This window comes from Lissotriton helveticus, chromosome 11 (genome assembly GCF_964261635.1).
Source record: "Lissotriton helveticus chromosome 11, aLisHel1.1, whole genome shotgun sequence".
Taxonomy (NCBI): domain Eukaryota; kingdom Metazoa; phylum Chordata; class Amphibia; order Caudata; family Salamandridae; genus Lissotriton; species Lissotriton helveticus.
The window spans coordinates 30,248,668-30,275,751 of NC_136072.1; the positions used below are offsets into that span (position 1 = coordinate 30,248,668).

Genomic DNA, 27,084 nt, shown 5'->3' on the forward strand with positions numbered 1-27,084 from the left:
GGAAGTGGTTCCCCGTGGGGATTCCTGCTGGAAGTGGTTCCCCGTAGGGATGCCTGCCGGAAGTGGTTCCTTGTAGGGATGCCTGCGGGAAGTGGTTCCCCGTAGGGATGCCTGCCGGAAGTGGTTCCCCATAGGGATGCCTGCCGGAAGTGGTTCCCCGTAGGGATGCCTGCCGGAAGTGGTTACCCGAAGGGTTGCCTGCCGGAAGTAGGTCCCCGGAGGGATGCCTTCCGGAAGTAGGTTCCCCGAAGGGATGCCTGCCGGAAGTAGGTCCCCGTAGGGATGCCTGCCGGAAGTAGGTTCCTTGTAGGGATGCCTGCCGGAAGTGGTTCCTTGTAGGAATGCCTGCTGGAAGTGGTTCCTTGTAGGGATGCCTGCCGGAAGTTGTTCCCCGTAGGGATGCCTGACGGAAGTAGTTCCCCGTAGGGATGCCTGCCAGAAGTGGTTCCCCGTAGGGATGTCTGCCGGAAGTGGTTCCCCGTGGGGATGCCTGTTGGAAGTGGTTCCCTGTGGGGATTTCTGCCGGAAGTTCTTCCCCGTAGGTATGCCTGCCGGAAATTCTTCCCCGTAGGTATGCCTGCCGGAAGTGGTTCCCCGTGGGGATGCCTGCCGGAAGTGGTTCCCCTTGGGGATGCCTGCCGGAAGTGGTTCCCCGTGGGGATGCCTGCCGGAAGTGGTTCCCCGTGGGGATGCCTGCCGGAAGTGGTTCCCCGTGGGGATGCCTGCCGGAAGTGGTTCCCCGTGGGGATGCCTGCCGGAAGTGGTTCCTTGTAGGAATGCCTGCCGGAAGTGGTTCCTTGTAGGGATGCCTGCCGGAAGTGGTTCCTTGTAGGAATGCCTGCTGGAAGTGGTTTCTTGTAGGGATGCCTGCCGGAAGTAGTTCCCCGTAGGGATGCCTGCCGGAAGTAGTTCCCCCTAGGGATGCCTGCCGGAAGTGCTTCCTTGTAGGGACGGTGGACATGAAGATACATGCATACTCTGTTGGAGGAGTTGTGAATCCAGACCAGACACATGCACAGGGGCGGCTCCTCTATGTGTGCAGAGGAGCGTCGCCCCACTGCTTTTTCACAGTGCGAGGAGCAGAAACATAACATGGGATTATAAATACCATTTTATGTTTCTGCTTTTCCCCCTGCGAGAAAGCAGAAGGGTTTGTTTGGGGGCGGGTATGGTCTAGGGCAGGGCAGGAGTGGCTTGCCCACTGCTGTGGGCGCTGACTGTTTGCCGACCAAACTAGTCATGCGCACTCTGCCTTTTCTCCATGTAGACTACATGAAGAAAATGGCCTCTCCATAGACGCCTGGCTGGTCGGCATCCTGACCAATCACAATGCCACCATTGCATTGTTGTGATTGGCTTAGGGGAGGGAAGGGAGGCTGCCTGCTTCCTGTTCAGGAGAGGACCAGAGAAGAAAACATGAAGCGGTACCGGGCCGGCGAAGGTAAATGAACTTTTTTAAAAAATTTTAATTAGACCTCCCTACCCGCCCAACCTCCACCCCGCCCCCCCACCCGTGAGTCATGTTGGTCGCGACTGCACATGCACCTGTTTTGCAGTGGCTGAAGCAGGTAGGAGGGGAAGGTGGCTCCCCGGAGAAGCGTCGCACCACTTCTTTTTTGCAGAGAAACAAAGGGAAAATAAAATTATAATAACTTGTGTTATCATTTCATTTTCTCCTGCTTGCGCAGCTTTGCGGGAGGGGGCGGTGGCAGGGGAGGAGTCATAGCACCCTCCTAAGTGCGCAATGACTGCTTGGCCGGCCATCTCGGTCGCCCAAAACAGTCTTGCGCACTTCTCATGCTCTCCATGGAGGCTGTATTGCTGCCTATGTGGGGGACATGCCCAGGCCTCCAGTCTGCGTCTGAGCGCTGAAACACAGCGCTCAGACCAATCACAACGCTGCAACAGAGGGCATCAAAGTATATACATACAGGAGGGCCTATTCACTCAGGGGACACCAAACTACATTCATGTAGTGGGACACATTTATACATGGGCACACCAAACTACATCCATGCAGATAGACACTTTCATACAGGGGGACACTAAACTAGGGGTGGGTGGAATATGCGTAGTCGCGCTACGCAAAGCTCCGCGAAACGGTAAAAAATCTCCGCGAGCATGCAAAAGCGGAATTGCTTGTTTCGCCTGTCCGCGATGCTTATTTCCTGTTTGCGAACGCTATTTGCATGCTCGGGGAGAAATATATCTCGAACACGCATTTTAAAAGTGCACACAAGCAAAAAATTCCACGAAGCCGCGGGTTGCGGAATTTTTGGCGATTTTGCGTTCTCCGCGGTACGCAAAATTACCTAAATTTCGCGAGCGGAACGGAATTTACCGCACAGGCCTACACTAAACTACATTCATACAGGGGGCACCCTGTACCCCAAGACTGTAGATCAACTTCCCCAATCACTAGTCGCTCTTGTATGTGAAAGAAGCTTGCACCGCTGCTGCCCTTGCTGTGGCTTTCTCTGTATGTGTGGGCTTCTGCCTCCTGGGTTCCACAGAGAGTCTGTGTGTGTGTGTGTGCGTGTGCACGCGTAAGGGGGGGGGGCGGTGGCGTAGTAGACTAGGATTCTACATCTTTTATTTGTGTAGGGAACGTGATCCGTGCTGGCGCCCCCCGTGTGCACTGCTTCTGTGTGTGAGTGAAGCTTGCTGAAATGTTTTCACTATACAAAAACCATTTGGCACTGCCAGGGCTTGTTTCCCTTCTGAAGTGTTGCTGCTGCAGCCCCCAGAGCCAGGCAGGCGCCGTCTGAAGGGCTTCGCTGCTGCTTTGATAAGGCAAGTGCCAGGAAGCCGCCCCCCCTTGAAGCACTTGCCTTATCTCACTCAGGAAGGAAGGGCCCCACATCCAAACTTCCTCCGCCGGAAGCTGCTGCAATCAGAAGTGTGGCCCCTGCTGGGACTTAGGATAAAGAAATCCAAGTGGCATCCTTCCGGTGCGAGGATCCAGGGCCCGGATTTTAGGAGGTGAATTGGGGGGGGGGGGGGTGGAGTGGGGGCTTTGTTTCCACCCTGACTTTATTCTGTATTTATTTGTCCTGTAGACATCTGGCCTCCAGTTGATGCTGGCAGAGATGTGTTCTGGGGGCGGGGGCACAGATATATCCGTGAGTTGGGGCCCCTCCCTCCTTGGGGTTCTGGAGCCTTCTACGGGCCCCTCTGCGGGGGTCGCTGCAGTCGGTGGTCAGTGGCTGAGGGCCCCAGCCCTGCTGGCTGAAAAACCAGGCCAGGATTATACTCGCCTCAAGGTAGGTGACTGCGGAGCCAGAGAGCGCATGGACCCGGCGAGGAGAACGAGAACCAGCCCCGGAGAACCGGGCCAGAGGGTGAGAACCAGAACCAGCCCCGGAGAACCGGCCAGAGGGTGAGAACCGGGCCAGAACCGGGCCAGAGGGTGAGAACCGGGCCAGAGGGTGAGAACCAGAACCAGCCCTGGAGAACCAGAACCAGCCCCGGAGAACCGGGCCAGAGGGTGAGAACCGCGCGAGAACCGGGCCAGAGGGTGAGAACCGGGCCAGAGGGTGAGAACCAGAACCAGCCCTGGAGAACCAGAACCAGCCCTGGAGAACCAGAACCAGCCCTGGAGAACCGGCCAGAGGGTGAGAACCGGGCCAGAGGGTGAGAACCGGGCCAGAGGGTGAGAACCAGAACCAGCCCCGGAGAACCGGAACCAGCCCTGGAGAACCAGAACCAGCCCCGGAGAACCGGCCAGAGGGTGAGAACCGGGCCAGAGGGTGAGAACCAGAACCAGCCCCGGAGAACCGGAACCAGCCCTGGAGAACCAGAACCAGCCCCGGAGAACCGGCCAGAGGGTGAGAACCGGGCTAGAGGGTGAGAACCGGGCTAGAGGGTGAGAACCGCGCTAGAGGGTGAGAACGGGGCCAGAGGGTGAGAACGGGGCCAGAGGGTGAGAACCGGGCCAGAGGGTGAGAACCGGGCCAGAGGATGAGAACCGGACCAGAGGGTGAGAACCGGACCAGAGGGTGAGAACCGGACCAGAGGGTGAGAACCGGGCGAGAGGATGAGAACCGGGCTAGAGGGTGAGAACCGGGCTAGAGGGTGAGAACCGGGCTAGAGGATGAGAACCGGGCCAGAGGGTGAGAACCGGGCCAGAGGGTGAGAACCGGGCCAGAGGGTGAGAACCGGACCAGAGGGTGAGAACCGGACCAGAGGGTGAGAACCGGGCCAGAGGGTGAGAACCGGGCCAGAGGATGAGAACCGGGCCAGAGGGTGAGAACCGGGCCAGAGGGTGAGAACCGGGCCAGAGGGTGAGAACCGGGCCAGAGGGTGAGAACCGGAACCAACCCGGGAGAACCGGACTAGAGGGTGAGAACCGGAACCAGCCCTGGAGAACCGGGCTAGTGGGTGAGAACTGCGCCAGAGGGTGAGAACCGGGCCAGAGGGTGAGAACCGGGCCAGAGGGTGAGAACTGGGCCAGAGGGTGAGAACCGGGCTAGAGGGTGAGAACTGCGCTAGAGGTTGAGAACTGCGCTAGAGGTTGAGAACTGCGCTAGAGGTTGAGAACTGCGCTAGAGGGTGAGAACTGCGCTAGAGGGTGAGAACTGCGCTAGAGGGTGAGAACTGCGCTAGAGGGTGAGAACTGCGCTAGAGGGTGAGAACTGCGCTAGAGGGTGAGAACTGCGCTAGAGGGTGAGAACTGCGCTAGAGGGTGAGAACCGCGCTAGAGGGTGAGAACCGGGCTAGAGGGTGAGAACCAGAACCAACCCGGGAGAACCGGACTAGAGGGTGAGAACCGGAACCAGCCCTGGAGAACCAGGCTAGTGGGTGAGAACTGCGCTAGAGGGTGAGAACCGGGCCAGAGGGTGAGAACCGGGCCAGAGGGTGAGAACCAGAACCAACCCCGGAGAACCGGACTAGAGGGTGAGAACTGCGCTAGAGGGTGAGAACCGGGCTAGAGGGTGAGAACCGGAACCAGCCCTGGAGAACCGGGCTAGAGGGTGAGAACTGCGCTAGAGGGTGAGAACTGGGCTAGAGGGTGAGAACTGCGCTAGAGGGTGAGAACTGCGCTAGAGGGTGAGAACTGCGCTAGAGGGTGAGAACTGCGCTAGAGGGTGAGAACTGCGCTAGAGGGTGAGAACTGCGCTAGAGGGTGAGAACCGGGCCAGAGGGTGAGAACCGGGCCAGAGGGTGAGAACCAGTCCAGCATAGTTGCTAGCCAGGCCAGCAGAGCCCGCTCTAGGGCTAGAGAACCAGAATCCGCCCCGGAGAACCGGGCTAGAGGGTGAGAACCGGGCTAGAGGGTGAGAACCGGGTTTGATGGTGAGAACCGCTCTAGAGGGTGAGAACTAAGGGTGGGCGTAGTATGCGTAGTGGGGCTACGCGAAGCTACGCAAAGTGGGCGAGAAACTCGCCCACCTACGCACTTCGCGTAGCCCCACTACGCTCCGCCTGCCCCCCTCCCCAACATACCTAATTTGTGTAAATTCTAAAAGAGAAGTAAATAAAAGGCACTTACCTTGTCCGCTGCGTCCCGGGTCTCCCTCTTCTCGTTCGCACCGCCGTCTTGGATATCAATGCGCATGCGCGGCCGCCCGGCATCACTAGGTCCCACGCTGCCTGCTCCGGCCCCAGCGCCACCATCGGCTCCGCCTCCTGCGCCGCAGTGAGTGCCATTTGTTCCGCCACTGCCCAGGTTCCAGGACAATTTTGTCCCTACCTGGGATCCGCATTGGGACACAGCGCTGGTTCGGCCCCGTCCGTCGCCGTTCCCGGCGTAATATGTTCCTTCCCTGCCGCCGCGGTCTGTACCACATACGGCGGAGGGCGACTGGAAGGAGTCCGAGGACCCTCTTGCTCACCAGTGTGACTTCGAAGAGGACTGGGCGGACGAGTTAGAGGAGACTGGCGGCCTTGATGTCTCTTCTGACCCGGGGTTTGCCTCTCCCCCTCCTACCATGGAGGAGGGCGCTTCTTACACGGTGGTGCTCCATCGGGCAGCTGAGGTCCTCAACCTCGATCTCCCTACGGTGGCCCTAAAAACTAATCTCCTCACTGAAGTGCTCCAGACGGCGTCCACTTCGTCGGAGCCCCTGCTGCCATTTAATGACGCCCTTACTGACGTCTTACTGGGCACTTGGTCGCGGATAGCCACAGGGGCCCCTGTGTATAAGAACGTCGCCAGACGTCATCGCCCGGCTCCGGGTGACCCTGTCTTTCTGACCACTCATCCTACACCTGAGAGCCTGGTCATCCAAGCTTCGACGTCCCAGAGTGCCTTTCCCATGGCTCTGCCGGATAAGGACTCTAAGAAGCTGGAGCAGTTCGGCGGGCTGTTGTTCTCTTCGGCCAGCTCAGGGCTGCAGTCAGTGAACACCCCATGCCTATTGGGCCGCTATTCCCACGTGGTGTGGGATACAGTTGCACAGTGTGAGAAGTTGGCCTGATAGGTGATGTTTCCAATTCTGGAACCACCTATTATCAGACCAAACAATCCCTTATGGTGTCTGGTTGTAAGTCAACCTTATTAGACAAGCTATCCTAGGGGTAGCATGGACTAAGCAGCCTAAAGGCTTAACTTAAGAGGTCGTGTTAAGCGAGCTGTTTTACCACATACAATCCTGTAATATCAAATGAAAGGACACCACACAAGTATATATTATAAAAATATATGTATTTATTACTAAAAACAATCCCCAGTATTCTTTATGAATAAAGGGGCACAAGCGTTAAATCAAAAGCACTGTTTAAACATACAAGTTGCACAATTATGGATGAGGGCAGGGGGCCACTCAAACCATATACTAAACAAGTGGTATAAGTGATGCCACTCGAGCAGTGGTTAGGCCTAGGGCCTAGGGAATCGCTGGGAGCAGTCAGGACAAGCAATGCTGAAGTCGGGAATGGCCCTCGGGATTCGGGAGCAGTGCGGAAAGCGCATGCATGCACCAATGTTAACCAATGGTGCGTAAAAAGTGTAAAGTTAGAGTTTAAGGACACTTCCGCTGAACCTAGAGGAACAAAACTTAAGACACAGACCCTAGAGATGTGCACCAGTGTGGGAACACCGGCGGAGCAAAGTTACCTCACCCACAGGAAGTGGGTGCACAGGGTCGAAGTGGCGTCGGGTTTTGACACGCAGGCTCTTGGTGCTTGAAGCTGAAAGGGCTGCAGGCGGGTTGAAAGTGAAGTGTCCGGTGGAGTCCAAGGGTGGACTCAAGTCGAAGGGTACCTGAAAGCAGAGGGGACAGAGTCTGGGTCACTCAGCAGTGACCAGGGTGGAACCAGGACGGAACCAGGCAATGTCGGGCGCAATCAGGTGGTCGTCGAGGAGCTTCTCTCCGCTGTCACGTGGGCTCTGGGGCATCTGCGACGTCCAGGAGCAGGTCACGATCTGTCCCACGCAGGCTCTCGCCGTCGGCGCTGTCGGCTTCAAGTTTGGAGCAAACAACACTTGGCAAAAGCAATCCACGCGGAACCGGGAGATTGCTTCTCACTCGAACCAGGAAGGTCAGAGTGGGGGCTCCTTTTCAGGGGAGCTGGTGTGGATCTGGAGCAACCAGATTCACGAGTCTTCTTCGTAGTTTCGTCGGCACAGGGACCACTAGCCAGCTGGCAAGTGACCGGGCCAACGCGTTGAGCCAAATGGAGCAGAAGGGCCCCACGCAGCACTCGTCGAGTGTGGAGGGCTGAACTTCGTTGCAAGAGTGGCTCAGGGTGGGGGCTTCTCAAACCCCGGTGCACAGCTTCGAGGGTCACTCGTGGGCTGCACGGTCAGCGTCTCGTGGTCAATTCAAGATGGCGTGCCCCACGCTTCCGGTCGCCTCCACGGGTCTCAGCTCTGCAGGGACTGTGGATCGGGCTGTTGGAAGGCAGGCAAGCTTGATCTCGTCGATCTCTGTCGCTCGAGTTCCGGCGGGAACTGCAACAAAGTAGACGTCGAGGGCTGGATGGTGCCTGCTGCTGCAGGGTGGTCACTCCTTGACCACAAGGGAGATTCTTCGGGCTTCCACGTTGAGTTGGAGGTCCAAGGGTCCAGAGTTTCGTTTCTAATGTTTCTTCCAGGAAATCTGATGTGCATTGGCACTGCTCCCACTCTTATTCGAATCTGGGGGGCGTGATTACCTGCTAGGTCCCCCCCTATGGGTGGGACCCAGGAAGTGGGTGGATACACCCCCTTCCTTTGATCCAGGCCGCCCTGGCACGAGGGCTGGAGTGCCCCAGAACCGGTTTGGCCGGATTATGCAAGGGGCAGCCTTGTGCGCCCCAAGCAGTGTCTGGTTTCTTTCAAACCTCCCTGCTACAATCCACTATCTCCTGTCTGGAGGGCGGTGACACCCTCCTGTGACAGGAAACCCTTTGTCCAGGCCCCATTTGGCTGAGTTTCGGTCAGCTGCAGGGGTCCAGACTCTTGTCTGTGGCAGAGGCATCCATTTTGTGGATCTAAGGTCTTTGTAGAAATTAACCGCATTTAAGTAAAGCAACATGTCTTACCCCTCTAGAGGGGTGGAATGCTATCCCCGTCGCCAGAACTGGCGAGGGGATAGTATTCCAAATCGTATGACACCTTACACGACATGTTTTGATAAAGCCAAACCAAAGTTGCTAAATAACCGCGAGGATTATAAGGCACTTAAGAGTATATGGTATGGCATTATCCTGAAACAGCTTAGGGAGTTGTTCCCGACAGCTGCAGACAGGCTCAGCTCATGCTAGAGCTCCATCTCACATGAAACCACGCACTCTGCCTCCAGGATTGATGAGGCCTTCCATAGGAGTGGCTCACAGGTTAATATGTGTCCAGATATAGGTTTAGATATAGGTATACTATATCTAAGCAAGGAGTGATTACACCACCTTACCCCAGCTGAGTGATCAGCCAGTTGTGTCAATTTAAGAACCAGCCAGGGGTGGCAAAAGATATGCTGCAGCCCCTGGTAGGCCTTGGTGGCCCCTATGCCCTGGGCACCTATAGTGCATTATACAGGGGCTGACAAGGAGTCCATTTCCAATTGTGGTATGTACCTAGGGTACATGGAATCCATTTTACAGAGAGAGCAGATGGCCTGGGGCCCTGATTAGCAGGGAACCAGGTCAACTAAGTCAAAAAACCAGCTAAACACAGGCAAAAAATCTGGGGTAACCATAGTCAGGTAGCCACCTTCCTACACACAGGTGTTGCTTCTGTGTCCTGAAGAGGTCCAAGAGGTGCTGTCCCAAGCTGTTGCTGAAGGTAAGGATGCGGCTAAGTTCGCCATTCGGTGTGGTTTGGACACCGCGGACTCACTTGGTAGGGCAATTTCTAAGACTGTTGCTCTTCGTCGTCACGCCTGGTTGAGATCTACTGGGTTCTCGACAGATGTCCAGAGCTCACTCATGGACATGCCCTTTGATGGTACTCGCCTGTTTGGCGATAAAGCCTACAGGGCGCTGGAGCGTTTTAAGGACTCGTGAACCACAGCCAAGTCCTTAGGTCTTTCCACGAAAAGCCCAGCCACTCCTGGTTTTCATTCTTTCCGTGGCCATGAAAGGGGCGATCAGACACGTTTCTTCAGCATGCCTGTGCCCGATGCAATTTCCGCAGGGGCGGGGTGGGGATCAGCGTGGGGTCAGTCCACCTCCGTCCCCTCTGCTTCTACCTCCAAACCTCCCTAATCCGAGCTTTGGGGGCACCCCACGCCAGTGGGTGGCAGGATCTGCCATTACCTCCCCCATTGGCACGCTCACACATCGGACAAGTGGGTGTTGCAGATCATCCGTAAGAGTTAATCCCTTCCCTTTCAGTCCACCCCTCCAGCCATGCCACCTCAGTACCACCGCATGTTGGGGGAACACTTGGCACTTCTCCAGCAGGAAGTCACGGCCCTCTTGGCCAAGAGGCCATTGAATGCGTTCCTGGGCCTGAAGTAGGGAGTAGTTGTTATTCCCACTACTTTCTGGTCCCCAAGAAGGACAAAGGGGGTCTGCGTCCCATCTTGGACCTCCGGAATGTCAAGGAGAAGTTCAAGATGTTGACTTTGGCTCAGGTCTTAGCTGCCCTCGACCCTGGAGACCGGATGGTAGCGTTAGACTTGCAGGACGCACATTTTCACATCCCCGTCCTGACGGCCACCGGCCTTACCTGCGGTTCTCGGTAGGCCAGGAGCATTTTCAGTTTGCCGTGCTCCCCTTCGGCCTTACCAGTGCCCCTCAGGTGTTCACTAAAGGGATGGCGGTGGTCGCAGCTCACCTGCGCAGGTCAGGGGTGTCAGTCTTCCCCTACCTCGACGACTGGTTGTTGAAGGCGGGCTCGCCACAAGCAGTTGTCACCCACCTTCAGACGACGGCCGACCTCCTGCATTTGCTGGGGTTCTCCATCAACGTGCCGAAGTCGCACCTGAGTCCCTCTCAGAAGCTCCCCTTCATCGGAGCGGTTCTGGATTCGAGGCAGTTTCCTGTTTATCTACTCGAGCAGCGAGTCCGGGATATTCAGGCTATGATTCCGATATTTCAGCCTCTATCTCGGGTTTCAGTCAGGATGACCCTCCGGCTCCTGGGCCTGATGGCCTCCTGCATCCTGCTAGTGAAACATGCCAGATGGCATATGCGGGCTCTGCAGTGGGACCTGAAGTTCCAGTGGGTGCAGCATCAGAGCAACATGTCCGATAATGTCCAGATCTCGGAGGGCATTGCACAGCAATTCCAGTGGTGGCTCACGAATCGCGATTGGGTCAATGGCAGATTACTCTCCCTTCCCCAACCGGAGCACACAGTGGTGGCGGCTGCTTCTCTCCTGGGATGGGGAGGGCACTTGGTAGAGGCGGAGATCAGATGCCTCTGGTCTCCGGCGGAGTCCCGGCTCCATATCAACCTTTTGGAGCTTCGGACGATCTGACTTGCACTGAAAGCATTCCTTCCCTCTGTCCGGGGAAGTGTGGTGCAGGTGTTCACGGACAACACCACCGCCATGTGGTATTGCAACAAACAGGGCGGGTAGGGTCGTGATGTAGTGTAGTTCCTATATTCCCAATAGGCTGTGCGCATTGGAATAATATATCCTATAGAATTGACATAGGACTGAGGTCGACTAGGTCTCTATCGAATATATTAGACTTAATTGTGAGTGCCAGCTAGCTCAGAGGTCACTAGAATATTTCTCTAATAAACAAGAAGGGATTAGTGTCTGACAACCGCATAAACATGACAACTTTGTTTCCCCAAGATAAAATGTATCTTCAGAGTCGTGGTAACAATAGATAGATATTTTACTCAGTCAATCGAACAGTCTTCTTTCTCATGCAGAAGAAATGATCGTAATACTGGTTGCAAAGTATAATGTGTACAGTAAGAAGAGTATTCTAAAATAATACCGTAAAAGCATGGTATGGTTTCTACGCCATAAAATACATACATAAATAACAAAGACTAAAAGTACTCAACTGGTGCTTCTAAAATACGCCTACCCCGATGTACCTAACCTAAGTCTAGTACGAGGGAAGAAGTAATTGAGGTGTAGCATAAGTTTAGTTTCTTTGCCAAGAATCTATACAACATTTCTCTTAGGGTCTAATCCGCTCTGTACCTTGGTTTTAGAATGAAGGAGGTCTGGTATCTCTGTCTCGGACTCAATTTCCCAACACCCCGCAAGGGGAGCTTGGAAACACTGGAGCTGGATTCTCAGCGAGAGAAAGGACAGCTTCTTGATCATCAGTGTGTCAGCTGGAGGGTCGGCTTCCTTCGGCACTTGCTGTAGCGGGCTGCGTCGGGCAAGTAGATAGTCGAACTGCTCCGAACCACCGTGTGTTTGCTAGAGCAAGTGAAGGCATATTTCTACCTTGAAGGCTCCGAGTTTGACGTAAAGTCGGACATAATAACGTCACCAAAAAACCCCAAGGGAATGGTAGTTCTTTGAAAACGCCATGATTTCTAGGACAAATCAATATTCAAGAAAGGGGATGTCCCTGACTGCTGAAGCAGAGTTTTCCAAGAAATCGTTGTTGCTTTTTAGAACTAGTGGAAGTAGCCATGCCTGTATTTGGACTGGATGGGTTATGTCTAAATATGGTTATGATTTATATGCCTATATAAGGGCAATGTGAATTATATCTATATAAGGGCATGAATCTGGAAAATTGCGCTAGGATCCTAAAACGCTACACAACAGTGGACCCTATATCAGGAGGCTCTGTGCCTCTGGACATGGCTGGAACATCAAGGCATTACCTTGGTGGTTCAACACCTGGCAGGTTCTTTGAATGGCAGGGCGGACAAACTCGGCTGCTCATGCTTGATGGATCACGAATGGCGTCTGAACTCGGAAGTGGCGCAAGGTCTCTTTCAGCAGTGGGTAGAGCCTTGGTTAGATCTATTCACCACCAAAGAGAACGCGCAATGTCATCAGTTCTGCGCGTTGGAATTTCCAAGGCTGCACTCGCTCGGCGACGCTTTTTGTCACCAGTGGAGTTGTGGTCTATTGTACGCCTTTCCCCCTATACCGCTTCTACCTAGAGTGCTGAAGAAGATTTGGCGTGACCGGGCCCAAGTCATTCTTGTGGCTCTGGATTGGGCACGAAGATAATGGTATCCCGAGCTACTCAACATGGTGATCGATCCCCAGATCTGCCTCTTTGGGAGGATCTTCTGTCGCAGCAGGGGACGGTCCTCCACCCGAACCTGTCCAGCCTCCACATCCAAGCGTGGAGATTGAGCTGCGACAGTTGACAGCTTTCGATCTTCCTCCCGAAGTCCATGATGTCATTCTGGCAGCCAGGCATCCCTCCACTAAAACGGTATACGCCTGCAGGAGGAACCAGTTTGTGGCATGGGGCACAGCAAAGTTTGTTCCTTCTTTGGCCCAGCAGGGCTCTGCTCTGGGCACTATCAAAGGTTATCTTTCGGCCATTACCTGCCTTTCTACGGATTCCCAATCAGCCTTCTCTTTTTAAGTCCCCGGTTGTTAACCGTTTTCTGAACGGCATGACGCACACATTTCCTCCTGTGCCGTTCATCATGCCTCAATGGGACTTAAACCTTGTCTTGACATATCTGACGTGCGCTCCCTTCGAGCCTCTTCATAACTGTCCTTTGCGTCTTCTTACTCTCAAGACGGCTTTCCTGGTGGGTATCACCTCTGCCAGAAGAGTGAGTGAGCTCCAGGCTCTTTCTTCTAAACCTCCTTTCCTTTCTGTTCATCCAGACAAGGTGGTTTTAACCGCATGCGCGCGGGCGGAATTCCGCTCGCACGCTGAGATTTGCGGAACCGCATGTTACGTGACGAGCTGGGCTCGTCGTGAGCGTGCGAGGAGGCTACCTCATGACGAGCCCAGCTCGTCATGAGCGTGGAAGGGGTTAAGGACCCGTCCTTCTTTCTTGCCAAAGGTTGTCACACCCTTCCACATCGGGCAGACCATCACTTTGCCCATCTTCTTTCCACCTCTGCATCCTTCAAAAGAGCAAGAGAGGCTCCACCGTCTGGACCCAAAACGTGCGCTCTTATATCTGAAGCGCACAGAACAGTTCCGGGTGGATGACCAGCTCTTTGTTGGCTAAGTGGGCGCCAAAAAAGGTTGGGCCGTGCACAAACGGATCATCTCTCGGTGGGTGGTTGTCTGCATCAAAGCCTGTTACTCGTTGGCTAAGAAGGAGCCTCCTGTGGGCTAGCGTGCCCATTCTACTGGGGCAACAGCAGCCACTACTGCCTTGCAGGAGTTTTGTCAGGCACCTAAGTGGGCCTCGCTGCACACGTTTGCCAAGCATTACTGCCTTGACAGTCCAGTCCGGAGAGATGGCTTCTTTGGCTGTTCTGTGCTCCGTGACTTTCTCGTGTAATCTTGTTCTCAGACCCACCACCGGGGTTGGTATTGCTGGGGTATGTATTCTAAGGTAAGGAATCTATCACTAACGTGTCTCTTTCAGATGCACAAGTTACTACTTGTGACATTACTTGTGTCAGAGACATTAGTTATTGATAGATTCCTTATCGCCCCAGCCATCCTCCCCGTTCTGCGAACTGATTTCTAGGGTTAAGGTCATCCCTTTCAGGGCCCTAGTTTCATTGCACCAGTGGTCAGTTTCTGGCATGATATGATATGATAAATGGGATTTGTAGAGCGCACGTTCACCAGCGGTTTCTTGGCGCTAGAGTGGAAGGGCTGAGTGGTACAGGGCGTGAGGGAATTAGTTGTGGGCTAGAGAGAAGAGCCAGGTTTTAAGTGACTTTCTGAAGTGAGCATAGGAGGGGAGGAGACCGAGTTCTTGGGGGAGGGAGTTCCAGAGGAGTGGAGCCTGGGTAGAGGATCTCAGGCCTCCATGCATCTTACGTCTGAAAGAGCAGGGAGACAGTAAGTTGGAGCCGGAAGAGCGCAAGGCGCGAGATGGGACATAACGGTGTAAACGGGAGGAGATGAAGGAGGGTCCCTGGGCGGAAAGGGCTTTGTGGATCAGGCAGCCCAGTTTGAAAAGGCTGCACCGGGCCACTGGGAGCCATTGGAGGCTCCTAAGAAGGGGTTTAGTGTGACTGAACTTAGGCTGGCCATGAATAAGCCTGGCTGCTTGATCTTGGATGAGTTGGAGACGTTGCGATTGGTATGCAGGTATGCCGGCGTATAAAGAATTTGCGTAGTCAATGCGAGACATGCCTCGTCCCAGAGTGACCTGAACAAGAGCTTCACGAGAGAGCAGTCTGCTGATTTTCCGAATAAGGCGCAGATGGAAGAAGCCGACCGATACTACTGAGTTAATTTGAGCCCTCATGGAGAGGTCTTTGCTAATGGTGATGCCTAAGCTCTTGACAGAGTCAACAGGGGAAGGAGAGGGACCAAGGGAGAGGGGCCAGAAGGTGGAGTTCCAGGGGTTGCCTTGGGGCCCAGTGAGGACTAACTCCGTTTTGTCGGGGTTAAGTTTGAGCTGGTTTGAATTCATCCAGGAGCTGATGAAGGTCATGATGGAATGGACGTTTTGAATGGAGGAAGGAGAAGGGTCAATATTAAAAATGAGATGGAGATCATCTGAGTAGTTAAAGATGATCACTGATCTTTTCTGAAGCTCAGCGATCAAGGTAAGAATATATAGATTGAACAGGAGTGGTGAGAGGGAGGAGCCCTGCGGGACTCCACAGGTGAGACGCTTTCCTTCCGAGGAGAAGGGGGGGAGGGAGACTGCTTGGAAACGGTCTTGGAGGAAGGAGGCGATCTATCTCAGCGGTTGCCCCCGGATACCGGCGCACTCGACGCGGTCGAGAAGAACAGTATGGTCGACGGCATCGAATGCCGCCGACAAATCCAGGAGCACCAGTGCCGGTGAGATGTTCTGATCAGCCCCCTTTCTGAGCTCATCATGGACGGCCAGGGCAATTGATTCCGTAGAATGTTGAGGCCTAAATCCAGCTTGGCGGGGATCTAGATAGTGGGTGGATTCTACGAAGGTACTTAGACAGTTTGCCACAAAGGCCTCCAGGATTTTGCCCAGGCAGAGGAGAAGGGGAATTGGGCGGAAATTGCAAAGTTCCCCTGGATCAGATCCTGCTTTTTTTTAAGAATGGGTGAGACCACAGCAGTTTTGAAGGAGTTTGGTACCACACCAGAGGAGAGGGAGTTGTTCAGAAGGGAGAGGGGGGATTAGGGATGTTAAGGAAGATCTCCTGGGTAATGTGTGGGGGGCAGCTGTCCTGGGGAGAGCCGGATTTCACTTTCCTGAGGAGAGAGAAGAAAACTTCTTCAGTGAGCGTGGGGAAATTAGAGAACAGGACGGGGTTAAGGCATGGCTCTGCGTTCCTGGTGCGGAAAGTCGTGTACAGAACTGACGTCAGCGCGCATGGGTGGTGCCTAAGTAGTCTCTGTGACGTCATCTCAGCGCCTACGATGCCAGCGACAGATGCGGAGCCACACGATGCCACCTACCGAGGCGCAGGGGTACTGCTGACGAAAAACTTTCCGGATCCAGTCTGATGCCTGGGGAGATTCTATGGTAATGTCTCTTACAGCTATATCGTTACACAAATAGTAACTTGTGCGTTGTGCACAGTGAGCAGTGTTGTTGCACAAGCACGGCTAGAATGCACCAGGCCTTGGGTTTTAAAGCGCAGGCGGCTGCTGATGCGAAGTGAGCCGCAGATCGTGGCAGACATAAAAGATCATTTACAATTAAACTTTCCCACGTAATTGGATTTTCGAACTGTTATTGGGCTCGACTTGAAATAATTGCAGACTGCAGGAAGCGAGCGCTTCTGTAAACCCTGTTAGCGCTTTCTTCACTCGCTCTGCGCGGATCGCATTGAGATGGATTCTCCAGCTGTGCGATGAAACAATTGAGGTACAAATTACCGTAATGAATCTGTAATTATGCGAATTATGATTTATTGGAAGAGGGCTCCGGTTCATTGTGTGGGATCTGAGAGGCAGGAGAGCAGCCTGGAGAGCGGTGAGACTCCCAGGAGTGTGGGGCCTGCTCCGGCCTCCTCTGCGGAGCTGCGGTGCCAGCACACACCTGCACACACCTCCACACACCTGCACACACCTCCACACACCTGCACACACCTTCACACACCTGCACACACCTTCACAGTGAGCTGCATTACCTGCACACACCTGTCCATACACCCTCACTCCGAGCTGCATTAACTGCACACACCTCCACCTTGAGTCAAGTCACCTCCACACACCTGTCCGTCCTGCACCTACATCTGGATGCTACCTGGAGACGGGTTCGAGTAGAAATGTCCGGTGTCCGTTGCACACGTCACTTTGAATGCGCTACAAGGCAATTTTTGTTCGTACGAGGCTCCCAGAGCTGAGAACGACTCCTAAGCTTACAACTGAGAAGGGCGAAAAATGATATAAATGCATCTACTTATAAACCCGGTAATGACTCTATAAAGTGCTTGTGCAATGCAAAAGTCCGTCTGTGCTTGATTTAGTAGGGCCAATGCTTTTTGAGTGAACCGGTGATTATTAAAAAAAACAAAAAAACTTTTTTGTCTCTGGCCTAGCTTTTCATGCGCCAATGCATCTGGTTTAATGCACTAATGCGCACTTCACTGTGCTTGTAAGCATTATCACATTAGAGTCAACCCTCTTGGCGTTGCCAGTGCTTGTTTCTCATTACCAGCAGGCCTGCGCCCAATTTCGGCTCCCCTTCCCTTGGCAGCAGGCCTGGCTCTGGGCCCAGACTGCTGCCATCTGCTGCCCTGGCAGAGGGCTCCCTTTCCTTATTAGGAGGAGCGGGCATCGCTTTTGCCCAATTTTAAAAGAGACACAACACAACCTTTATTATATATGCACTCTTGTGAGCAGGTTAGCTCAGTGAGTCATGTGCCGGCTGCAGGAGCAGAGCTGGCCCCAGTTTCATCCTCCTGAGGCCGGAAGTGTAAGTTCTGGTTTGTAGGGTGATAGTAACGTCTGTTATTTACAGCTCCCAGAAACGGGAAAAGTGTAATAGGAAGGGCTATGTATTAAAAAACAAGATATTTTTTATTTTATTTTAGTTATAAAGTTTTATATAGCGCAAACTTGACCCAAGAGGGTATCAGAGCGCTTTACATTTAGGATCGGTGCGTTACAAGTTACATCAGATACAAGAGCACAGTAAGGTACAGTGCACATAAACAATGTTTCAATAATTCGTAGGAGGGAGGGGAGGAAGGAGTAATAGCGGGGAGATGAGGAACAATGCCCAATGTCTGGCTGGGTAGGTGACGGTCAAGGGGGGAAACCAGGGCCAATCTCCTCATTAGCGGTCAGGCAGCTCCACTGGTCATCAGCCATGTTGCTCAGGTCTCAGCTTTCAGGAAAAAAACAGTTTTTAGTTTATTTGATTTCCGAAGGTTATATGGCGCTATCTAGACCCGGAGGTATCAGAGCGCATAACCAGGGGAACGTTGCATTAGAAGGTACATCAAAAGGTTTATAAAAAATGTAAACAACAGGAGACCCTGCCGTCCATGCCATAAAGCCCGTCTCTAATTACCTTATTACTGTGAATTTGTGACGTCCCTCATTGCCTGTAATAAAGAAATTACGTTGCCTCTTACCTTTAATAACTTATTACAGTTGAGTTCCGACGTCACCGCGTGTGCTGAAGGGAAAGGCAGATCCGAAGCATCCTTAAAGCTGTGCTTTAAACAAGCATTGGCATTTCCAGTAGGTCTGGCTTTAAAGGAATGTTGTGTGGTCATGTGAAGCATTACAAGTAACTAGCATGAGACCAGGGATGTATTTTGTGGATGCTAAGAACTGTTGAATAATATTGGTCGGAGTTAAAAGGTCAGGTGAATGTTGCACTGCCAGGCCAGACCTACAAACCCATATGGGTTAATGACTCCGCTTCTCCCATCTGTGCTAGTTATCTAAGGTATTTTTTATAGCATTACAATGTTGTGTGTGTCCCTGAAAGTTCAAGCTTAGGCAACTGGATAAATAACAAAATAATCACAGCTCTGTGAAATGCAAGCACTCTTTTGTGGAAGCAAACATCTTCTTCTCAATCAAAACATGTACTCCTGACTCCTAGCATGTGGGCGGAGCCAAAGCGCCTCGCTTGGTGATTCCCACATAATTGTCTGGGGACAGCTGTTGTCTGGGGTCAGCTGCGCTATCAAGCCAGACCATAATAAGGAAACCTGGCTTTTCCTTTTCTGCTCTATTTTTCTAGACAAACACTGTAGGAGAGTAGGGTCTGCTTCCTATATTCACCCCCATTTTTTGCTGTGATTTACTGGTTTTTCGACTTTAGTGTGGCTGTGGGCCTGCTGATCAGACCCACAGCCCAGCTGTTCTCTCTCTAAATTGATACAGTGTACTTTAGGTACATACCTAATTGGGAATTGGTTCGCCTCTGTGAGCCCCTGTATAGTGTACCATAGGTACCCAGGGCATAGGTGCATCCAAGGCCTACCAGGGTCTGCAGCATGTATTATGCCACCCCTGGCTGGCCCCTCAAATAGACACAACTGGCTGATCACTCAGCTGGGGCAAGGTCGTGTAATCACCCCTTGCTTAGGTATAGTATTCCTATATCTACCCTTAAATATAGACACATAGTAACCTATAAGTCACTCCTATGGCAGACCTTAACAATCCTGGAGGCAGAGTGCTTGGTTTTATGTGAGGGGGTGCTCTAGCATGAGCTGAGCCCTTCTTTAGCTTTCGGAACCATGTCCTTATAGCTGTTCTATGATAAAGCCAAACCAAAGTTAGCATTAACCGCGAGGATTATAATGCACTTAAGAGTATATGGTATGGCTATATCATAGAACACCAAAAACATCCAAGAAGTAGAAACAGTATAAATCTTCAGTCTTTATAACGAAAACTCGTACTGTTCAGAAGTCAACTGCCTTTTAGGGATTAATTTCGAGTATATTAGCGACAGAGTGTATTGCACCATGACCGCACAGGATGAATGATCGGTGCGAGGATTTCCTCTATTGCAAACAAATGTGTCCCCCGTCTTCCTCCGATGAAAACCTTTTACCTTTACAGTTTCTACATCTTGGATGTTTTTGGGCCACACGGCTGGTGTGTTGAGTCGACGGTGATCGGGTTATAGCCCATGATCTTATCTCTTTATTATTTACGGATCGCTCTGGGTGGGACCACCTTATTACGGCTGGGCCCCGCCCCCTTGTAACCAGCTCTGGAAATGAGGTCACTGAAGATGATACATAGCCTACATGTGGTCATAGATTCGATCTGGCGGTGGCTCTCTACCATTTTTATACCTTCTTATATACCCGACGGATGTTGCTCCTTTGCATTTTCAGGTTCATATAGGAGCCTTCTGTTCATTGGAAAGAGTCACTGTTTACATCATTCTTACATCCTAAGGACTGCTGCGGTTATATTTGCACTTCAAGTCTACTCGCATGTGGGACACTTTTCTACTCGCATGTGGGACACTTTTCCATTTGCCCTGAAGAAGTTCCCGTTATGGGGATGAAACACGTTGGCTGGATTATGTAAAAACCAATTGATTTTTATGAAAAACAATTTTCGAATAAAGAAGTTACTTTTCTATTTACATTGATTCAGTGGACTTCTTGAAGCTGTGCACCCCCAATTTGTTACTTGACTATTTGACCTGAAGCACAGTGACGCCACTAAACAGCTGGCATAGGGGTGGTCTGCACTGCGACTATACCTTTAGGAACTGGCAAAGCAGTGTGGCAAAGGGGGTCCGCCGTTGTTGCTTTGGAACTTTAGTCGTTTATACTTACCTTTGATTAATGCAGTTTCTATTTATTTTTTTGAAAAAATAAGCATGTCCACGCACATGTTTTGCCAATGTTTCTTGTAGTATTCACCATCTTATACCAATATGTTATACACCTGTGCATTGTGCTACAATTATCAAACACAACTGTGCTATATATACACAAATATGCAACATTATACAAAAAAATGTCCCTCAATGTACTTTTTTTTTTAACGGTCTGGTTAAATATGCTAAAGCCTTCTTGTATTAATCTAGAACCTATCAAATTGGTTCTTATTTAGCACCACTCCGTAGCTTTCTTACTATGCCTGTAGCTATGTAGTAAGCAGGCTTCATATATCCAATGTCGACGCGTTTCAGTCCCTATTATTGCTTTCTTTGGGCTTCCACAGGGCAAGGTTCATATAAGGATCCTGTTTAGGCATCTTCCGTTCACCAGAATCGTGTGCAAATATGAATTTGTGTCTCCAGGTAGAATTCACGAGACGGGCACTGAAGCGAGCTCGTCTCTCTCCCGCCCTACTCTACAAATCCTATTCGGGATAATCCGCTTACCAACGCACAACCTCCTCTTCAAGCAGCATCTCATTTAATCAGACCATTAAACGCTCATTTAATCAGACCATTAAACGCTCGACAATATATAAAACAAACCATGTGCATCGAAGGAGAGTGGATACTGCAAGAAAAGTTCAAAACATGCTTGCGGATAGATTTGTTTTTTCTAAAAAATAAAAAAATATAAAAATTAAAAAATGCATTAATCAAGGCGCATTATACATGATGTGTTCAGGTGAACTGGTAATTAATTTACCACCATTTAATTCTTACCCTTTTAAACTAGATTTTTTTTTATCTAGCCCTAGAGGTTAACATCTTTTTGTGTGTTCCTGGGATCGGGACAAAATTGATATTCTGTGCACAATTTCAAGATGGCTGTCCAGTGTAATGTTTACTGAAAAAACAACTTGGGGTCTACTTTGCGTATAGCTTTATTTTACTTTTCCAACATGGCTGACATGTTGCTTGTAGTGGTGGTGGCCATGTTGTGGAATTTTAAAACCATGATTCCATACACATATTATCACTCTGAGGTGGCCACCTGTTAAGTTTATTTTTTATTTTTTAATGTTTTTTGCAAGCATGTGTCTGCTTTGTTTAGGTGGAAACTTTGTTTTCTTTTCTAACATTCTTCTTTTAATGCATCTTGCTTGTTGAGTTTAATTTTGTGGGTGGGTGAATGCAAGCATGAGTGATGGGTGGGTGAACGCAAGCATGAGTGTGTAGCTGCATGAGTGCATTTTCCAGTGACTGAAGAGGCACTTTCAGTTATAAATAAGGCTCCCTGTTTTCCGTTTTTACTGATTTTTACAGATAAATACAGACCGAACACGTTTATTTTCTTGTCTGTATTTATTTTCAAATGTGGATAAAAACAGAAATTTTGATGCTTTATGAGTAGCTCTAAATACTGTCTGCCGTGATTGCCCGGTCAATAGCGGTGTGGATTGATAGGTAAGGGGGCTAAAAAAAGAAAGGAACTGTAGTAAAGAGGCTTTAACAGCAGTAGATAATGGACCTGGTTGATACTGAAATGTACATATTTTCTTATAAGGACATTGATTTATCTTCTGCGGGTGTTTGCAGCTTTGAAACCTAGTAGCCATTCAAGCATGAGTGCATATTTACCGGTTAAATAAATGTGGAAATATACTCATTTCAGCTTCATTTTTTCACAAAACCCCAAATAAATATGGATAAATACAGGTAAAATTAGCTAAAAATAATTATGGATAAATACAGACGGAAATGTAAAAAAAAAAAAAATACCATGAAACCGGGAGCCCTAGTTATAAGCCAGACCTATCGGCATTGCCAATGCTTGTTGTTCAAAGTGAGATCCATCCACATTCCACGTCCCTCGTGCTCCTCGGCTCGCCCTTTGAGTCAACACTGGACGCCTCGCGGAGGTGCGATGGACGGGCTGACCACCAGCCCTGGCCTGACGCCCACACTCAGGATACTGTCTGCATTCACTGCCCCAAAGTGCCGAGTGCTGCCTGCAGTTGAGGGCAAAGTGCTGGAGGCAGAGCGGGTCGGCTTCTAGCCGGAGGGACAGCACTGGCACTTAACACCAGAAGCACAGCACCAGCACCTCACACCAGTGGAACAGCACCGGCACTTCACACCAGAGGAACAGCACCGGCACTTCACACCAGAGGAACAGCACCGGCACTTCACACCAGAGGAACAGCACCGGCACTTCACACCAGAGGGACAGCACCGGCACTTCACACCAGAGGAACAGCACCGACACCAGAGGGACAGCACCAGCACTTCACACCAGAGGGACAGCACCGGCACTTCACACCAGAGGAACAGCACCGGCACTTCACACCAGAGGAACAGCACCGGCACTTCACACCAGAGGGACAGCACCGGCACTTCACACCAGAGGAACAGCACCGGCACTTCACACCAGAGGAACAGCACCGGCACTTCACACCAGAGGAACAGCACCGGCACTTCACACCAGAGGAACAGCACCGGCACTTCACACCAGAGGGACAGCACCGGCACTTCACACCAGAGGAACAGCACCGGCACTTCTCACCACTGGGCCAGCACCTGCTCTTTTCACCACTGGGCCAGCACCTGCTCTTTTCACCACTGGGCCAGCACCTGCACTTCTCACCATTGAGCCAGCACCTGCACTTCTCACCACTGGGCCAGCACCTGCACTTCTCACCACTGGGACAGCACCGGCACTTCTCACCACTGGGCCAGCACCTGTTCTTTTCACCACTGGGCCAGTACCTGCTCTTTTCACCACTGGGCCAGCACCTGCTCTTTTCACCACTGGGCCAGCACCTGCACTTTTCACCACTGGGCCAGCACCTGCACTTTTCACCACTGGGCCAGCACCTGCACTTTTCACCACTGGGCCAGCACCTGCACTTTTCACCACTGGGACAGCACCGGCACTTCTCACCACTGGGCCAGCACCTGCTCTTTTCACCACTGGGCCAGCACCTGCTCTTTTCACCGCTGGGCCAGTACCTGCGCTTTCACCACTGGGCCAGCACCCGCACTTTTCACCACTGGGCCAGCACCTGCTTTTTTCACCACTGGGCCAGCACCTGCACTTTTCACCACTGGGCCAGCATCTGCACTTTTCACCACTGCGCCAGCACCTGCTTTTTTCACCACTGGGCCAGTACCTGCACTTTTCACCACTGGGCCAGCAGCTGCACTTTTCACCACTGGGCCAGCACCTGCACTTTTCACCACTGGGCCAGCACCTGCACTTTTCACCACTGGGCCAGCACCTGCACTTTTCACCACTGGGCCAGCACCTGCACTTTTCACCACTGGGCCAGCACCTGCACTTCTTACCAGTGGGCCAGCAACTGCACTTTTCACCACTGGGCTAGCACTTTTCAACACTGGGCTAGCGGTTTTCACCAATTGGCCAGCACATTTCACCAATGGGCCAGCACTTCTCACCACTGGGCCAGCACCTGCCCTTCTCACCATTGAGCCAGCACCAGCACTTTTCACCACTGAGCCAGTACCCGCACTTTTCACCACTGGGCCAGCACCTGCACTTTCACCACTGGGCCAGCATCTGCACTTCTCAGCACTAGGCCAACATCTACACTTCGCACCCCTGGGCCAGCATCTGCACTTTTCACCACTGGGCCAGCACCTGCACTTCTGACTAGGGGGACGGTATTTGCTCTTCTCTCCAGAAGGACAGTACTTGAAGGTGTTACCCCCCTCCCCCCCCCCCCCCCGCACGTCACACTCCAGACCGCGGGGCTTGTAAATAAAGTGCTTCTGTCCTGTTCACTATTTCACAGAAGGTAGCGCCTCCCTTTGTCTGTGGGACGTCACTGCTGTGAAAGGGGCGGGGCTGCCGTACTCCTGCCGTGGTATCTACCCCAGCTCAGCACCACTGCCGGGGTTCCTTCGGACGCAGGGAAAATGAGGGTGTGCACAAGGCAGTGAAGGGTTAACCTGCAGGAGTGTGTAGCGCCGCGATGCCTCTACCGAGGCCATGTAGAGGTGCTGAGGTGGTGACCGGGGCTTGAGGCGCCTGGTGCAGGCTCGGTGGGTGTAAGGCGCTGTAATTTGAGATTTGGGTCTGAATTGTGACAGAAGCTGCTTAGTGACCGCCCAGACCCGACTCCCCTACCCCCCACCCCCCACCCCCCTCCACCCCGAAGCTCTCTTCTCCATGCCAAAGTTTACTGCCTGTCGTCATCCACCGAAACAGTCTCTTAATCTGCAAAATGCGTCTTAATCCGATAATAATGATCTCGACTTCAAAATATGTGGAGTGTGAAGTGTGAATTACTCAGAAACCAAACTCGAGTCGGAGGCCATGAAATGGGTATTTTTTTAAATTAATGTCCAGACGTCTGGGGGTGTGACCCGGGTGAGGTCGAGTGTGTGGCCCTGGGGCCGTGCGTGACGAGGGTGTTTGCCCTGCGTGACCCGTGGGTGTTCATGTGACCCGGGTGGGGTCGTGTGTGACCTATGTGCACTGTTGACGCTATAATTATGCTAGAATTAGGTGGGGGGCTCAGGGTGAGGTGACAGACGCAATCCCTGTCGAGCGTGGGGTCCGGCAGGGGTGTGTCTTGGCACCCACACTGTTTTCTATCTATATCAACGGCATTGTAGACCACCTAAGCCGTTCTCCCACCGATGCTCCTGCTTTAGCAGGAGCACGCGTGCCAGTCCTCATGTTTGCGGACGGACGACACGCTCAAATGCCGAGTGGGCTCCAGAAGGCAGTTAATGCTTTCAGTGAGTTCTGTCAAGCACGTGGACTTGAGATAAACACCTCCAAAACCAAGTTCATGTGCTTGAACCAGCGGAACACTTTCAAGGGCTCAATTAACTTTAACGGCACTCCCCTAGAACAGGTTGAGGCTTTCACGTACCTAGGGATATCCCTTCAGTGTAATATGAGCTGGAAGAATCACATTGACATGGCTGTCTTAAAATTCCACCAGCTGGCGGGCGTAGTGGCCCATAAATATAAAGCATCGTTGACAAAGCCAATCACCCCTGCTTTAGAAATATACAACATGAAGGTGATCAGTGCCTCTTTATACGGCTCAGAACTTTGGGAATTCTCCAATTTGAAACAATTAAAACTAGCGGTAAACAGGTTTTTGCGCTGTTTGGTTGGGGTTCCCCAAAGTACTCCAGCCGTAGCACTGGCATATGACCTAGGCAGGAAAAACATTGAGGACTTGGCACGGCTGCGACCCTTGTTGTACTGGAGACGCATTATGACACTCCTGAACGTGCGCATTATGCCGCTGCCCTAAAGGACATCATTAGGGCAGATCGCTTCCATTCGCTCCCGTGGTTAAAGGAACTAAGAGGGTTGCTTATTAAGTTGGATCTATACCATCTATGGAATTCTCCCATTGTTGAAAGCTTTCCATCAAAGGTATCACTAAAAAAAATGTATTGGGAAATGGTATGGTCGTCAGCTTATACTAATGTATCCAATACAAATCTAACAGGACGCTTTTTGGATATCAAACCCTTACCATCCTGTGAGTCATACTGGGACATGATTGAAAGGCCGTTTGATAGAAAATTGTATTTCCAATTTAGAATCGGGACCCTTCCTACAAAGGCGTTTACCCGCAAATGTCAGCCATCCAGGACGACAAATGTCCCCATTGTAAAGACTCGATTGAAAACATTGCTCATATTTTGTTTGTTTGTCCCCTTTATGTAAGCCCACGAAGGAAGTGGATAAAACCTGTATGTTTAAACCTAGGTACACGCAGGTGTAAAGAGGCACTAAGAATGTTGAAATCGGATTGTACACCCTGCTTGGCGATTGCTGTCGCAAAATGTTTAGGTTGGTCATGGATTATACGCACCCGCACTTTACAACAGCTAGAAACTGCTCAATGAGTTAACTGACACTGTTTATTCTAGGCTTGTTTTAAAATATTCATGTCTTATTGAAATATTTTAATTATTATGTACAAAAGGTTTTCTAAAATTGTAACATGACAGCGTAAGGTTTAATGAGTTTTTTAAAACATAATGATTTTAATATTGTAGTATTTATTGTGTAGTGTAGGATGTATAATTGCTTTTATGACTTGCTGTCAAATAAAGCTTTAAAATTTTGACCTATGTGCGACTCTTTTGTGAGACCCGTGGGTGTTTGTGTGACCCAGGTGGGATCGTGCGTGACAAGGGTGTGACCGTGTGTGACCTGTGTGTGTGGTCGTGTGACCCTGAGGTAATGTGTGGGTCGTGCGTGACCCATGTGTGGGCGTGCGTGACCCATGTGTGGGCGTGCGTGACCCGTGTGTGGTCATGCGTGACCCGTGTGTGACCCATGTGTGGTCGTGCGTTGCCCGTGTGTGATCATGCGTGACCCGTGTGTGATGTGTGGTCGTGCGTTGCCCGTATGTGATCATGCGTGACCCGTGTGTGACCTATGCGTGGTCGTGCGTGACTATTGTGTGCTCTGGACTCTCACAGTCTCTCCTCCTTGTGCCCCACAGGTCTGACCCCCCGGAGTGTGCCAGGCGCCAGGGCTCTTGATGGACTGCGCCCCTCTGAATGTCTCCCCACCCCCTGGACGCCACCTGTGCACACCTGACGTCTCCGCCATGCTCTGTCCCCCGCTGGACCTGCGACCCCCCTCCTGGGATGAGCCCCGCCTCCTCCCAGCATGGGTGTGATGGATACAGTAGAGGACGCCAAGAAGCCCCCCCAACCCCAGGATTAGGGGACACAGTGGGTCACCGCTCTGAAGCTTGCACATACCTTTGTGGGCACCGCAGGAGGTAAGTCAGGCCTCGTGCTCTGTGTACTGCAGCCACCTCTCTCCATCCCTGGGTGAGGCCGACTGAGGGGCACTTCAGCTCGGAC

At 51.8% G+C, this 27,084-nt stretch overlaps 1 protein-coding gene across 2 annotated transcripts in view; it reads left to right on the top strand.

The window, feature by feature from the left end:
- Positions 1–27,084, top strand: part of TNK2 (tyrosine kinase non receptor 2) — a 394,078-nt gene that overhangs the window by 139,644 nt on the left and 227,350 nt on the right. For both annotated transcript variants that reach the window (XM_078667996.1, XM_078667997.1), the window contains exon 3: positions 26,715–26,999. The gene's annotated coding sequence lies outside the window, so the exon portion shown is untranslated. The remainder of the gene's footprint in view (positions 1–26,714; positions 27,000–27,084) is intronic.